Below are 12,556 nucleotides of genomic sequence, written 5' to 3'. Positions count from 1 at the left end.
GTCAATTTAAATAAGTAGTCCAGTTACACCTTTGTGGGCTTATAACCTGGCTTCTGAATGTCCTAGAGAGATCAGGTTTGTTTTAGTGTACTCCAATCAATAGGACCTACAACCACAAAAAGGAATGGAGTCATTAGCACTTATGGTTTTTAAATGGCACCCAGAATTATGTGGCACGAAGCACAATTTCACATCATTCTGGGTTCATTTGTGTGAAAACAAGGTCCAATCAGGCTGAAACGTTACAGGTAGGTAGAATCTATTGAGTTGTAAGTGATCTGAACGTTTCATGATGATAAAACTTTCCTAAGGGGATCAAACCATGTCCCAAAGGTCACCGGATCTGGTGTCAATTTAAAGAAGTAGTCCAGTTACACATTTGTGGGCTTATAACTTGGCTTCTGAATGTCCTAGAGAGATCAGGTTTGTTTTAGTATACTCCAATCAAGAGCCCCTACAACCACAAAAAGGAATGGAGTCATTAGCACTTATGGTTTTTAAATGGCACCCAGAATTATGTTGCACGAAGCACAATTTCACATCATTCTGGGTTCATTTGTGTGAAAACAAGGTCCAATCAGGCTGAAACGTTACAGGAAGTTAGAATCTATTGAGTTGTAAGTGATCTGAACGTTTCATGATGATAGCACTTTCCTAAGGGGGTCAAACCATGTCCCAAAGGTCACCAGATCTGGTGTCAATTTAAAGAAGTAGTCCAGTTACACATTTGTGGGCTTATAACTTGGCTTCTGAATGTCCTAGAGAGGTCAGGTTTGTTTTAGTATACTCCAATCAACAGCCCCTACAACCACAAAAAGGAATGGAGTCATTAGCACTTATGGTTTGTAAATGGCACCCAGAATTATGTTGCATGAAGCACAATTTCACATCATTCTGGGTCCATTTGTGTGAAAACAAGGTCCAATCAGGCTGAAACGTTACAGGAAGGTAGAATCTATTGAATTGTAAGTTATCTGAACGTTTCATGATGATAGCACTTTCCTAAGGGGGTCAAACCATGTCCCAAAGGTCACCGGATCTGGTGTCAATTTAAAGAAGTAGTCCAGTTACACATTTGTGGGCTTATAACTTGGCTTCTGAATGTCCTAGAGGGATCAGGTTTGTTTTAGTATACTCCAATCAACAGCCCCTACAACCACAAAAAGGAATGGAGTCATTAGCACTTATGGTTTTTAAATGGCACCCAGATTGATGTTGCAAGAAGCACAATTTCACATCATTCTGGGTTCATTTGTGTGAAAACAAGGTCCAATCAGGCTGAAACGTTACAGGAAGGTAGAATCTATTGAGTTGTAAGTGATCTGAACGTTTCAAGATGATCGCACTTTCCTAAGGGGGTCAAACCATGTCCCAAAGGTCACCGGATCTGGTGTCAATTTAAAGAAGTAGTCCAGTTACACATTTGTGGGCTTATAACTTGGCTTCTGAATGTCCTAGAGAGATCAGGTTTGTTTTAGTATACTCCAATCAACAGCCCCTACAACCACAAAAAGGAATGGAGTCATTAGCTCTTATGGTTTTTAAATGGCACCCAGAATTATGTTGCACGAAGCACAATTTCACATCATTCTGGGTCCATTTGTGTGAAAACAAGGTCCATTCAGGCTGAAACGTTACAAGAAGTTAGAATCTATTGAGTTGTAAGTGATCTGAATGTTTCATGATGATTGCACATTCCTATAGGGGGTCAAACCATGTCCCAAAGGTCACCGGGGCTGGTGTCACTTTAAAGAAGTAGTCCAGTTACACCTTTGTGGGCTTATAACTTGGCTTCTGAATATCCTAGAGAGGTCAGGTTTGTTTTACAGTACTCCAATTAGCAGCCCCCATTACCACTAAAAGAAATGGAGTCATTAGAACTTATGGTTTTTAAATGGCACCCAGAATTATGTTGCACGAAGCACAATTTCACATCATTCTGGGTTCATTTGTGTGAAAACAAGGTCCAATCAGGCTGAAACGTTACAGGAAGGTAGAATCTATTGAGTTGTAAGTGATCTGAACGTTTCATGATGATAGCACTTTCCTAAGGGGGTCAAACCATGTCCCAAACGTCACCGGATCTGGTGTCAATTTAAAGAAGTAGTCCAGTTACACATTTGTGGGCTTATAACTTGGCTTCTGAATATCCTAGAGAGATCAGGTTTGTTTTAGTGTACTCCAATCAACAGCCCCTACAACCACAAAAAGGAATGGAGTCATTAGCACTTAAGGTTTGTAAATCGCACCCAGAATTATGTTGCACGAAGCACAATTTCACATCATTCTGGGTTCATTTGTATGAAAACAAGGTCCAATCAGGCTGAAACGTTACAGGAAGGTAGAATCTATTGAGTTGTAAGTGATCTGAATGTTTCATGATGATAGCACTTTCCTGAGGGGGTCAAACCATGTCCCAAAGGTCACCGGATCTGGTGTCAATTTAAAGAAGTAGTCCAGTTACACATTTGTGGGCTCATAACTTGGCTTCTGAATGTCCTAGAGAGATCAGGTTTGTTTTAATATACTCCAATCAACAGCCCCTACAACCACGAAAAGGAATGGAGTCATTAGCACTTATGGTTTTTAAATGGCACCCAGAATTATGTTGCACGAAGCACAATTTCACATCATTCTGGGTTCATTTGTGTGAAAACAAGGTCCAATCAGGCTGAAACGTTACAGGAAGGTAGGATCTATTGAGTTGTAAGTGATCTGAACGTTTCATGATGATAGCTCTTTCCTAAGGGGGTCAAACCATGTCCCAAATGTCACCGGGCCTGGTGTCAATTTAAAGAAGTAGTCCAGTTACACCTTTGTGGGCTTATAACTTGGCTTCTGAATATCCTAGAGAGGTCAGGTTTTTTTTAGAGTACTCCACTTAACAGCCCCCATTACCACTAAAAGGAATGGAGTCATTAGCACTTATGGTTTTTAAATGGTACCCAGAATTATGTTGCACGAAGCACAATTCACATCATTCTGGGTTCATTTGTGTGAAAACAAGGTCCAATCAGGCTGAAACGTTACAGGAAGTTAGAATCTATTGAGTTGTAAGTGATCTGAACGTTTCATGATGATAGCACTTTCCTAAGGGGGTCAAACCATGTCCCAAAGGTCACCGGATCTGGTGTCAATTTAAAGAAGTAGTCCAGTTACACATTTGTGGGCTTATAACTTGGCTTCTGAATGTCCTAGAGAGGTCAGGTTTGTTTTAGTATACTCCAATCAACAGCCCCTACAACCACAAAAAGGAATGGAGTCATTAGCACTTATGGTTTTTAAATGGCACCCAGAATTATGTGGCACGAAGCACAATTTCACATCATTCTGGGTTCATTTGTGTGAAAACAAGGTCCAATCAGGCTGAAACGTTACAGGAAGGTAGAATCTATTGAGTTGTAAGTGATCTGAACGTTTCATGATGATCGCACATTCCTATTGGGGGTCAAACCATGTCCCAAATGTCACCGGGCCTGGTGTCAATTTAAAGAAGTAGTCCAGTTACACCTTTGTGGGCTTATAACTTGGCTTCTGAATATCCTAGAGAGGTCTGGTTTGTTTTAGAGTACTCCAATTAGCAGCCCCCATAACCACTAAAAGGAATGGAGTCATTAGCACTTATGGTTTTTAAATGGCACCCAGAATTATGTTGCACGAAGCACAATTTCACATCATTCTGGGTCCATTTCAGTGAAAACAAGGTCCAATCAGGCTGAAACGTTACAAGAAGGTAGAATCTATTGAGTTGTAAGTTATCTGAACGTTTCAAGATGATCGCACTTTCCTAAGGGGGTCAAACCATGTCCCAAAGGTCACCAGATCTGGTGTCAATTTAAAGAAGTAGTCCAGTTACACATTTGTGGGCTTATAACTTGGCTTCTGAATGTCCTAGAGAGATCAGGTTTGTTTTAGTATACTCCAATCAACAGCCCCTACAACCACAAAAAGGAATGGAGTCATTAGCACTTATGGTTTTTAAATGGCACCCAGAATTATGTTGCACGAAGCACAATTTCACATCATTCTGGGTTCATTTGTGTGAAAACAAGGTCCAATCAGGCTGAAACGTTACAAGAAGGTAGAATCTATTGAGTTGTAAGTGATCTGAACGTTTCATGATGATCGCACATTCCTATTGGGGTCAAACCATGTTCCAAAGGTCACCGGGCCTGTTGTCACTTTAAAGAAAAAGTCCAGTTACACATTTGTGGGCTTATAACTTGGCTTCTGAATAACCTAGAGAGGTCAGGTTTGTTTTAGAGTACTCTAATTAACAGCCCCCATTACCACTAGAAGGAATGGAGTCATTAGCACATATGGTTTGTAAGTGGCACCCAGAATTATGTTGCACGAAGCCCAATTTTACATAATTCTGGGTCCATTTGTGTGAAAACAAGGTTCAGTCAGGCTGAAACGTAACAAGAAGGTAGAATCTATTGAGTTGTAAGTGATCTGAACGTTTCATGATGATCGCACATTCCTATAGGGGGTCAAACAATGTCCCAAAGGTCACCGGATCTGGTGTCAAAATAAAGAAGTAGTCCAGTTACACATTTGTGGGCTTATAACTTGGCTTCTGAATGTCCTAGAGAGATCAGGGTTGTTTTAATGTACTCCAATCAACAGCCCCTACAACCACAAAAAGGAAAGGAGTCATTAGCACTTATGGTTTGTAAATGGCACCCAGAATTATGTTGCATGAAGCACAATTTCACATCATTCTGGGTCCATTCGTTTGAAAACAAGGTCCAATCAGGCTGAAACGTTACAGGAAGGTAGAATCTATTGAATTGTAAGTGATCTGAACGTTTCATGATGATAGCCCTTTCCTAAGGGGGTCAAACCATGTCCCAAAGGTCACCGGATCTGGTGTCAATTGAAAGAAGTAGTCCAGTTACACATTTGTGGGCTTATAACTTGGCTTCTGAGTGTCCAAGAGAGATCAGTTTGTTTTAATGTACTCCAATTAACAGCCCATACAACCACAAAAGGGAATTGAGTCATTAGCACTTATGGTTTGTATATGGCACCCAGAATTATGTTGCACGAAGCACAATTTCACATCATTCTGGGTCCATTTGTGTGAAAACAAGGTCCAATCAGGCTGAAACGTTACAAGAAGGTAGAATCTATTGAGTTGTAAGTGATCTGAACGTTTCATGATGATCGCACATTCCTATAGGGGGTCAAACCATGTCCCAAAGGTCACCGGATCTGGTGTCAATTTAAAGAAAAAGTCCATTTACATCTTTGTGGGCTTATAACTTGGCTTCTGAATGTCCTAGAGAGGTCAGGTTTGTTTTAGTATACTCCAATCAACAGCCCCTACAACCACAAAAAGGAAAGGAGTCATTAGCACTTATGGTTTGTAAATGGCACCCAGAATTATGTTGCACGAAGCACAATTTCACATCATTCTGGGTTCATTTGTGTGAAAACAAGGTCCAATCAGGCTGAAACGTTACAAGAAGGTAGAATCTATTGAGTTGTAAGTGATCTGAACGTTTCATGATGATCGCACATTCCTATTGGGGGTCAAACCATGTTCCAAAAATGTCACCGGGCCTGGTGTCACTTTAAAGAAGTAGTCCAGTTACACCTTTGTGGGCTTATAACTTGGCTTCTGAATATCCTAGAGAGGTCAGGTTTGTTTTAGAGTACTCCAATTAACAGCCCCCATTACTACTAAAAGGAATGGAGTCATTAGCACGTATGGTTTGTAAATGGCACCCAGAATTATGTTGCACGAAGCACAATTTCACATCATTCTGGGTTCATTTGTGTGAAAACAAGGTCCAATCAGGCTGAAACGTTACAGGAAGGTAGAATCTATTGAGTTGTAAGTGATCTGAACGTGTCATGATGATAGCACTTTCCTAAGGGGGTCAAACCATGTCCAAAACGTCACCGGATCTGGCGTCAATTTAAAGAAGTAGTCCAGTTACACATTTGTGGGCTTATAACTTGGCTTCTGAATGTCCTAGAGAGATCAGGTTTGTTTTAGTGTACTCCAATCAACAGCCCCTACAACCACAAAAAGGAATGGAGTCATTAGCACTTAAGGTTTGTAAATCGCACCCAGAATTATGTTGCACGAAGCACAATTTCACATCATTCTGGGTTCATTTGTGTGAAAACAAGGTCCAATTAGGCTGAAACGTTACAAGAAGGTAGAATCTATTGAGTTGTAAGTGATCTGAACGTTTCATGATGATCGCACATTCCTACAGGGGGTCAAACCATGTCCCAAAGGTCACCGGGCCTGGTGTCACTTTAAAGAAGTAGTCCAATTACACCTTTGAGGGCGTATAACTTGGTTTCTGAATGTCCTAGAGAGATCAGGTTTGTTTTAATGTACTCAAACCAACAGCCCCTACAACCACAAAAAGGAATGGAGTCATTAGCACTTATGGTTTTTAAATGGCACCCAGAATTATGTTGCACGAAGCACAATTTCACATCATTCTGGGTCCATTTGTGTGAAAACAAGGTCCAATCAGGCTGAAACGTTACAAGAAGGTAGAATCTATTGAGTTGTAAGTGATCTGAACGTTTCATGATGATCGCAAATTCCTATTGGGGGTCAAACCATGTCCCAAAGGTCACCGGGCCTGGTGTCACTTTAAAGAAGTAGTCCAGTTACACCTTTGTGGGCTTATAATTTGGCTTCTGAATTTCCTAGAGAGATCAGGTTTGTTTTAATGTACTCCAACCAACAGCCCCTACAACCACAAAAAGGAATGGAGTCATTAGCACTTATGGTTTGTAAATGGCACCCAGAATTATGTTGCACGAAGCACAATTTCACATCATTCTGGGTACATTTGTGTGAAAACAAGGTCCAATCAGGCTGAAACGTTACAAGAAGGTAGAATCTATTGAGTTGTAAGTGATTTGAACGTTTCAGGATGATCGCACATTCCTATTGGGGTCAAACCATGTTCCAAAGGTCACCGGGCCTGGTGTCACTTTAAAGAAGTAGTCCAGTTACACATTTGTGGGCTTATAACTTGGCTTCTGAATGTCCTAGAGAGATCAGGTTTTTTTAATGTACTCCAATCAACAGCCCCTACAACCACAAAAGGGAATTGAGTCATTAGCACTTATGGTTTGTAAATGGCACCCAGAATTCTGTTGCACGAAGCACAATTTCACATCATTCTGGGTCCATTTGTGTGAAAACAAGGTCCAATCAGGCTGAAACGTTACAGGAAGGTAGAATCTATTGAGTTGTAAGTGATCTGAACGTTTCATGATGATAGCACTTTCCTAAGGGGGTCAAACCCTGTCCCAAAGGTCACCGGATCTGGTGTCAATTTAAAGAAGTAGTCCAGTTACACATTTGTGGGCTTATAACTTGGCTTCTGAATGTCCTAGAGAGATCAGGTTTGTTTTAATGTACTCCAATCAACAGCCCCTACAACCACAAAAATGAATGGAGTCATTAGCACTTATGGTTTTTAAATGGCACCCAGAATTATGTTGCACGAAGCACAATTTCACATCATTCTGGGTCCATTTGTGTGAAAACAAGGTCCAATCAGGCTGAAACATTACAAGAAGGTAGAATCTATTGAGTTGTAAGTGATCTGAACGTTTCAAGATGATCGCACTTTCCTAAGGGGGTCAAACTATGTCCAAAAGGTCACCAGATCTGGTGTCAATTTAAAGAAGTAGTCCAGTTACATATTTGTGGGCTTATAACTTGGCTTCTGAATGTCCTAGAGAGATCAGGTTTGTTTTAGTATACTCCAATCAAAAGCCCCTACAACCACAAAAAGGAATGGCGTCGTTAGCACTTATGGTTTGTAAATGGCACCCAGAATTATGTTGCACGAAGCACAATTTCACATCATTCTGGGTTCATTTGTGTGAAAACAAGGTCCAATCAGGCTGAAATGTTACAAGAAGGTAGAATCTATTGAGTTGTAATTGATCTGAACGTTTCATGATGATCGCAGATTCCTACAGGGGGTCAAACCATGTCCCAAAGGTCACCGGGCCTGGTGTCACGTTAAAGAAGTAGTCCAGTTACACCTTTGTGGGTTTATAACTTGGTTTCTGAATATCCTAGAGAGGTCAGGTTTGTTTTAGAGTACTCCAATTAGCAGCCCCCATTACCACTAAAAGGAATGGAGTCATTAGCACTTATGGTTTTTAAATGGCACCCAGAATTATGTTGCATGAAGCACAATTTCACATCATTCTGGGTCCATTTCTGTGAAAACAAGGTCCAATCAGGCTGAAACGTTACAAGAAGGTTGAATCTATTGAGTTGTAAGTTATCTGAACGTTTCAAGATTATCGCACTTTCCTAAGGGGGTCAAACCATGTCCCAAAGGTCACCGGATCTGGTGTCAATTTAAAGAAGTAGTCCAGTTACACATCTGTGGGCTTATAACTTGGCTTCTGAATGTCCTAGAGAGATCAGGTTTGTTTTAGCATACTCCAATCATTAGCCCCTACAACCACAAAAAAGAATGGAGTCATTAGCACTTATGGTTTGTAAATGGCACCCAGAATTATGTTGCACGAAGCACAATTTCACATCATTCTGGGTCCATTTGTGTGAAAACAAGGTCCAATCAGGCTGAAACGTTACAAGAAGGTAGAATCTATTGAGTTGTAAGTGATCTGAACGTTTCAGGATGATCGCACATTCATATTGGGGTCAAACCATGTTCCAAAGGTCACTGGATCTGGTGTCAATTTAAAGAAGTAGTCCAGTTACACCTTTGTGGGCTTATAACTTGGCTTCTGAATATCCTAGAGAGGTCAGGTTTGTTTTAGAGTACTCCAATTAACAGCCCCCATTACCACTAAAAGGAATGGAGTCATTAGCACATATGGTTTGTAAATGGCACCCAGAATTATGTTGCACGAAGCACAATTTCACATCATTCTGGGTTCATTTGTGTGAAAACAAGGTCCAATCAGGCAGAAATGTTACAGGAAGGTAGAATCTATTGAGTTGTAAGTGATCTGAACGTTTCATGATGATAGCACTTTCCTAAAGGGGTCAAACCATGTCCCAAAGGTCACCGGATCTGGTGTCAATTTAAAGAAGTAGTCCAGTTACACCTTTGTGGGCTTATAACTTGGCTTCTGAAAATCCTAGAGAGGTCAGGTTTGTTTTAGAGTACTCCAATTAACAGCCCCCATTACCACTAAAAGGAATGGAGTCATTAGCACATATGGTTTGTAAATGGCACCCAGAATTATGTTGCACGAAGCACAATTTCACATCATTCTGGGTCCATTTGTGTGAAAACAAGGTCCAATCAGGCTGAAACGTTACAAGAAGGTAGAATCTATTGAGTTGTAAGTGATCTGAACGTTTCATGATAATCGCACATTCCTATAGGGGGTCAAACCATGTCCCAAAGGTCACCGGATCTGGTGTCAATTTAAAGAAAAAGTCCAGTTACATCTTTGTGGGCTTCTAACTTGGCTTCTGAATGTCCTAGAGAGATCAGGTTTGTTTTAGTATACTCCAATCAACAGCCCCTACAACCACAAAAAGGAATGGAGTCATTAGCACTTATGGTTTTTAAATGGCACCCAGAATTATGTTGCACGAAGCACAATTTCACATCATTCTGGGTTCATTTGTGTGAAAACAAGGTCCAATCAAGCGGAAACGTTACAGGAAGGTAGAATCTATTGAGTTGTAAGTGATCTGAACGTTCCATGATGATAGTACTTTCCTAAGGGGATCAAACCATGTCCCAAAGGTCACCGGATCTGGTGTCAATTTAAAGAAGTAGTCCATTTACACATTTGTGGGCTTATAACTTGGCTTCTGAATGTCCTAGAGAGATCAGGTTTGTTTTAATGTACTCCAATCAACAGCCCCTACAACCACAAAAAGGAATGGAGTCATTAGCACTTATGGTTTGTAAATGGCACCCAGAATTATGTTGCATGAAGCACAATTTCACATCATTCTGGGTCCATTTGTGTGAAAACAAGGTCCAATCAGGCTGAAACGTTACAGGAAGGTAGAATCTATTGACTTGTAAGTTATCTGAACATTTCATGATGATAGCACTTTCCTAAGGGGGTCAAACCATGTCCCAAATGTCACCGGATCTGGTGTAAATTTAAAGAAGTAGTCCAGTTACACATTTGTGGGCTTATAACTTGGCTTCTGAATGTCCTAGAGAGATCAGGTTTTTTTAATGTACTCCAAGCAACAGCCCCTACAACCACAAAAGGGAATTGAGTCATTAGCACTTATGGTTTGTAAATGGCACCCAGAATTATGTTGCACGAAGCACAATTTCACATCATTCTGGGTCCATTTGTGTGAAAACAAGGTCCAATCAGGCTTAAACGTTACAAGAAGGTAGAATCTATTGAGTTGTAAGTGATCTGAACGTTTCATGATGATCGCACATTCCTATTGGGGGTCAAACAATGTTCCAAAGGTCACCGGGCCTGGTGTCACTTTAAAGAAGTAGTCCAGTTACACCTTTGTGGGCTTATAACTTGGCTTCTGAATATCCTAGAGAGGTCAGGTTTGTTTTAGAGTACTCCAATTAACAGCCCCCATTACCACTAAAAGGAATGGAGTCATTAGCACGTATGGTTTGTAAATGGCACCCAGAATTATGTTGCACGAAGCACAATTTCACATCATTCTGGGTTCATTTGTGTGAAAACAAGGTCCAATCAGACTGAAACGTTACAGGAAGGTAGAATCTATTGAGTTGTAAGTGATCTGAACGTTTCAAGATGATCGCACTTTCCTAAGGGGGTCAAACTATGTCCAAAAGGTCACCGGATCTGGTGTCAATTTAAAGAAGTAGTCCAGTTACATATTTGTGGGCTTATAACTTGGCTTCTGAATGTCCTAGAGAGATCAGGTTTGTTTTAATGTACTCCAATCAACAGCCCCTACAACCACAAAAAGGAATGGAGTCATTAGCACTTATGGTTTTTAAATGGCACCCAGAATTTTGTTGCACGAAGCACAATTTCACATCATTCTGGGTCCATTTGTGTGAAAACAAGGTCCAATAAGGCTGAAACATTACAAGAAGGTAGAATCTATTGAGTTGTAAGTGATCTGAACGTTTCAAGATGATCGCACTTTCCTAAGGGGGTCAAACTATGTCCAAAAGGTCACCGGATCTGGTGTCAATTTAAAGAAGTAGTCCAGTTACATATTTGTGGGCTTATAACTTGGCTTCTGAATGTCCTAGAGAGATCAGGTTTGTTTTAGCATACTCCAATCAAAAGCCCCTACAACCACAAAAAGGAATGGAGTCGTTAGCCCTTATGGTTTTTAAATGGCACCCAGAATTATGTTGCACGAAGCACAATTTCACACCATTCTGGGTTCATTTGTGTGAAAACAAGGTCCAATCAGGCTGAAACGTTACAAGAAGGTAGAATCTATTGAGTTGTAAGTTATCTGAATGTTTCATGATGATCCCACATTCCTATTGGGGGTCAAACCATGTCCCAAAGGTCACTCGGCCTGGTGTCACTTTAAAGTAGTCCAGTTACACCTTTGTGGGCTTATAACTTGGCTTCTGAATATCCTAGAGAGATCAGGTTTGTTTTAATGTACTCCAATCAACAGCCCCTACAACCACAAAAAGGAATGGAGTCATTAGCACTTATGGTTTGTAAATGGCACCCAGAATTATGTTGCAGGAAGCACAATTTCACATCATTCTGGGTCCATTTGTGTGAAAACAAGGTCCAATCAGGCTGAAACGTTACAAGAAGGTAGAATCTATTGAGTTGTAAGTGATCTGAACGTTTCAAGATGATCGCACTTTCCTAAGGGGGTCAAACCATGTTCCAAAGGTCACCGGGCCTGGTGTCACTTTAAAGAAGTAGTCCAATTACACCTTTGAGGGCTTATAACTTGGTTTCTGAATGTCCTAGAGAGATCAGGTTTGTTTTAATGTACTCCAACCAACATCCCCTACAACCACAAAAAGGAATGGAGTCATTAGCACTTATGGTTTTTAAATGGCACCCAGAATTATGTTGCACGAAGCACAATTTCACATCATTCTGTGTTCATTTGTGTGAAAACAAGGTCCAATCAGGCTGAAACGTTACAAGAAGGTAGAATCTATTGAGTTGTAAGTGATCTGAACGTTTCATGATGATCGCACATTCCTATAGGGGGTCAAACCATGTCCCAAAGGTCACCGGGCCTGGTGTCACTTTAAAGAAGTAGTCCAATTACACCTTTGAGGGCTTATAACTTGGTTTCTGAATGTCCTAGAGAGATCAGGTTTGTTTTAGTGTACTCCAATCAACAGCCCCTACAACCTCAAAAAGGAATGGAGTCATTAGCAATTATGGTTTCTAAATGGCACCCAGAATTAAGTTGCACGAAGCACAATTTCACATCATTCTGGGTCGATTTGTGTGAAAACAAGGTCCAATCAGGCTGAAACGTTACAAGAAGGTAGAATCTATTGAGTTGTAAGTGATCTGAACGTTTCATGATGATCGCACATTCCTATTGGGGGTCAAACCATGTCCCAAAGGTCACCGGGCCTGGTGTCACTTTAAAGAATTAGTC

Source organism: Nothobranchius furzeri, chromosome 8 (genome assembly GCF_043380555.1).
Source record: "Nothobranchius furzeri strain GRZ-AD chromosome 8, NfurGRZ-RIMD1, whole genome shotgun sequence".
Lineage (NCBI taxonomy): Eukaryota > Metazoa > Chordata > Actinopteri > Cyprinodontiformes > Nothobranchiidae > Nothobranchius > Nothobranchius furzeri.
Note: the sequence above shows the minus strand (reverse complement) of the source record.